This window comes from Hipposideros armiger, unplaced genomic scaffold, assembly GCF_001890085.2.
Source record: "Hipposideros armiger isolate ML-2016 unplaced genomic scaffold, ASM189008v1 scaffold_159, whole genome shotgun sequence".
NCBI lineage: Eukaryota > Metazoa > Chordata > Mammalia > Chiroptera > Hipposideridae > Hipposideros > Hipposideros armiger.
Window position 1 is genome coordinate 2955493 of NW_017731509.1, and position 4761 is coordinate 2960253.

Here is a 4761-nt window from a genome sequence, read left to right on the forward strand (position 1 = left end):
TTGTCCATGGCATATGACAAGTTGGCCTTGGGTTGTAGTAAAGAAAACCACGACCTTTACCTTTGAAAGCTGATGAACAGTTATTTAGCACTTGCCTCAACCTATCTAGAATCTAAAAATATGACCCACCAATTCTAATTTGGCCATTGCAATGTCAGTGTCAATTAAAAGTAGAAATTACCTTGAAAACCATTTATGATTATTAGCTTCCAGGTATTTTATTGGGACACTCTGTAAGCCTCAAGATTTTGCCCTGATTGTTAAGACTGTGACTTTTAGACAGTTTCATGGGAATTCATGAGGAGCAGGATTGAAAACATCTTATTCTTCTATAGTCATATCAATTGTTTGATAAAAACTTAGTTTTAGTGAGAACTCTGGACTATTATGTGCCAGTGGTTACTCACAGAACTCAGGCAGACAGAGAGAGTCCACTATGAAATGGTGACACAACACCATGGGTTGTCTGTTACTTTCAGACAGTGAGGCTGCCCCTAACATATACCCTCAGAGAGTGGAATTGACAAATGAACTCTGAGTACTCAGGAGACACTACAGGTAGCTATGCAAATGATACCAACTATAGTTTTCGATTTTTCCAACCAAATGTATCAATCATTCCTAAAGCAGAATTCAGTACTCAGAATTCAGGTTCCCTGACTCCTGACCCAGCGCCCTTCCCAGTCCAGCACTCTGCTGATCCTGCATCCTACACACACCCCTTCATTTTCAAATGCTGTAGTGGGGCTTGGCTATAGATAAGAGCTTCCTCAGCTGGACTGCAGCGTGGTGGGAGAAGGCAGGAAGACAGTGCTTGTAGCCTGTGCACCAGGCAGGGTGCTTCGATGTGATACAATAACTTAGAATGAGGGTTCTTCTGAGAGTCAGCCCTGCGAGTCTTGTGATTCCATCATTTACAGAGCTTTGGGTTATTTTATCCATAATGAGGAGCCCTGGAGGGAAATTTCAACTTGTGTTTGAATCAAATACTGCTGGGTTTCACCTGGCCAACTTGTTATTCTGTCAGTGGCAGTCCTCTTCATGTTGGCTGCAAGAAAAGTTAGGGCTCCTGGATGTGCAGACTCAGACACTGCTGCCCACACTGAACTCACCTAGCCCCAACACTCCTGTATTAGAGCACTTACAACCTTGTACTGTAGTGTTTGGTTTGTATGTCTCCCTCCTCCACAACACTGTGAAGTCTTTCAGAACAGATAGCATGTCTTTGAAACTCTACTGATGGATTTGGCCAGCAACCTAGAAGCTCCTCAACAATTATTTTTCTCAAGCAGCGCCTGCCTGACAATCATTGTTGTCTCACTTCCTTAGAAGACTGGTCTCCCTGTAGCTCCTGCAGGCATCTTCCACTCAGGAAAACAGAAAATGTTCTCTGAATTGGTCAATATGTCTTCATCATGAGGAAGACTCTTCCCTTTTGTTGCAGGTCTGTTCACTGCCTCTGGGAGGAGAATGAAGGGGAGCAAAAGGTCTGCTCATGAGCTGCCATCATTCCAAAGCCAGTAACGGTGTTGCCTGTAGCTTTACTGTGAGGTGGGTCATGCAGGATACCCAGGATTTTCCCTCAGGAAGAGAGACGAGATATGAAGGGCCCTCATAGCACCTTTTGGGAGCTGTCACCCACAATGTTTATTTATGCATAGATTCAACAAACACCTTTTAAATATACGTGATCAATCACCATGCTATTTCTGTGTGGAACAAATTCCTTTTAAGTAAATCTCTGGTCAGCAGACCCTATCTGTTCCACCAACCCATTCCATTCCATATACAAAATATATTGACTGATGTCCAATTAATCCTGAGGCCTCAGGGCCATTCACTGGTTCTTTAGGACACCTGGACACCAGAGCACTGAGTTACCTGATTCACAAAAACCTACTGAGTCTGTTTTCAATTCTGTTATGGCCGGAGGACTTATTCACGCCATTACCTAATTTATCAAATGCAATATAAAGCAAGTAAATATGATTATGAAAGGAGGACTATAGTTTCAACAAAAATTAATATGAATGCTAAATGGGCAATAAAAACTAGTTCAAAATTATTGTTATTGAATTAATTATCAGCCTGGCAATTATCCTCGATTGAAAATATTTAGCAATATTGACAAAGATCCCATCCAGAATGCTATCCATATGATGTTAAGATCTCTACTTTAATACATCCAAACTGCAAGTCATAGACAATGCTTAATGGATGTGCTTTCTACAAGAAAGAGAGGGTAGGACTCTACTTGCTGATCCACACTCAAAGGAAAGTCCTTCCTTTTCCTTCATTTCTCGTAAATAAATTCTAGGTAAAAGTAAAACATTTATATTCCAAATTTATCTTTTTTATAATTGCCATTTAACAGGCCTTTGCATCAAACATATACACTTATAGATTTGAATATATTAAGTAGGATTTTTATAGCAAAGTCGCTCAGTCATTCTCCTGTTCTCTCTGTAAATAGTAACTAAGCATCTTCTGTGATCCGGGTCCTGTGCCAGGCTCTAGAGAATCAAAGACCACATACCCGTCTTCAAGGGGTTCACAGTCTGTGGAAGGAAGGAGCCTAGTGCAGGAAAGACTGCCTCAAATTATGGCACATGCCATCATAGAATTATGCTTGAGGGTCACTGGTGCTCAGAGGAGAGGTCATCTAAAAAGTCTAAGTTGTCTTGCTTTCATCCTGAAGAGCAATATCACACCCACAGCCTGGGTGAAGCACGACAGTATCCAGGTGGCTCCTCATGACAGACAACATCTTCAGCTAAAGTTTTGCAATTTATGGAATCACTACACTCACTATGCTGAATCTACTAACAGCTCCCAGTCTACACTCTGATATCACACCAATACACAATTCCCAACAACATTTTTCAAGAAGAGTGCTGGCAGGTGCTCAGGTCACGGGCATCATCCTACTACCTATTCCCACTACCCAGTGTTCCAGTAGAGAAAAGCATTGCCTTCAGCCAANCAGGCCTGAGCTTTCTCAGCGCCATTAGCACCGAGCGCTGCCTGTCCGTCCTGTGGCCCATCTGGTACCGCTGCCACCGCCCCAGACACATGTCGGCTGTCATGTGTGCCCTGCTCTGGGCCTTGTCCCTGCTGCTGAGCATCCTGATTGGGAGCGCCTGTAGCTCCCTGTTTAGGGAATTACTTCAGGGAATGTGTCCAATACTTAATTTCCTCACTGCTGGGTGGCTGATTTTCTTATTTGTGCTTCTCTCAGGGTCCAGTCTGGCTCTGGTGACCAGGCTGCTGTGTGGCTCCCAGCGGGTACAGCTGACCAGGCCGTATGTGACTGTCATACTCACAGTGCTGGTCTTCCTTCTCTTCGACCTGCCCGGGAGATCCACAAGTTCATAATATCCTGGAGTGACATTTATTCATATGAGCTCTCCTTTCATCTTTACCTGTTTCACATGTCCTGTCTTGTGTCAACAGCTGCGCCAACCCCATCGTTTACTTCTTCGTTGGCTCCTTTAGACAGCGATGGCGGCATCAGCAGGAGTCCCTGAAGCTGGTTCTCCAGAGAGCTCTGCAGGACATCCCTGAGGAGGGTGAACATGGAGGAAGCCTTCCTCAGGAACCCCTGGAGATGTCGGGAAGAGGACTGGGGCAGTGATGAAGAGCCTCTGTCCTGGTCCATCAGATGGTCAATACTGCTCTGCCAGACTTAGTAATTGTCTAGTCTTCTCTCAGCCTCATGCCTCAGAAGTGCCTCAGTGGTTCCTCAGTGTCTTCATATATGTTGTTTTTAAATTTTTGCTCAGAAAAAGCATTGGTCTGAATGTTATATCTCTCCATCTTTCTTGACATTACCAGTTTTTTTCATATCATTGTCCTCTGAATCTCCTTATTGAATGTTTTTTCTTTACAATTTTCATTGCAATGGAAAGGATCCTGGTTCAATGCTTTAAAATCCTTGTTCATAATTGTTTTCTACCTGACAGGAGAGAAAAATAAATCTTATATTCCTCTAAGATTCATGTTTAGTCCTGTGATTGGGGGCGTTCTGTGATAAAAAGCTTGAATAAATGAGTTCTACTTCTAATCTCCTTGGTTTCTCTGGGTTTGGGGAAAATTATGTCCTTAAAGACATAATATCTACCTGTGTAAGAACATTCCAGGAAATTATGCTTATGAAAATTTCAATGGTGGCACTTGTCCATGGCATATGACAAGTTGGCCTTGGGTTGTAGTAAAGAAAACCACGACCTTTACCTTTGAAAGCTGATGAACAGTTATTTAGCACTTGCCTCAACCTATCTAGAATCTAAAAATATGACCCACCAATTCTAATTTGGCCATTGCAATGTCAGTGTCAATTAAAGGTAGAAATTACCTTGAAAACCATTTATGATTATTAGCTTCCAGGTATTTTATTGGGACACTCTGTAAGCCTCAAGATTTTGCCCTGATTGTTAAGACTGTGACTTTTAGACAGTTTCATGGGAATTCATGAGGAGCAGGATTGAAAACATCTTATTCTTCTATAGTCATATCAATTGTTTGATAAAAACTTAGTTTTAGTGAGAACTCTGGACTATTATGTGCCAGTGGTTACTCACAGAACTCAGGCAGACAGAGAGAGTCCACTATGAAATGGTGACACAACACCATGGGTTGTCTGTTACTTTCAGACAGTGAGGCTGCCCCTAACATATACCCTCAGAGAGTGGAATTGACAAATGAACTCTGAGTACTCAGGAGACACTACAGGTAGCTATGCAAATGATACCAACTATAGTT

General features: G+C 42.5%; 1 pseudogene; it reads left to right on the forward strand.

The window, feature by feature from the left end:
- Positions 1 to 3634, forward strand: part of LOC109387461 (mas-related G-protein coupled receptor member X2-like) — a 6230-nt pseudogene extending 2596 nt beyond the window's left edge.
- Positions 3635 to 4761: the final 1127 nt, after the last annotated feature.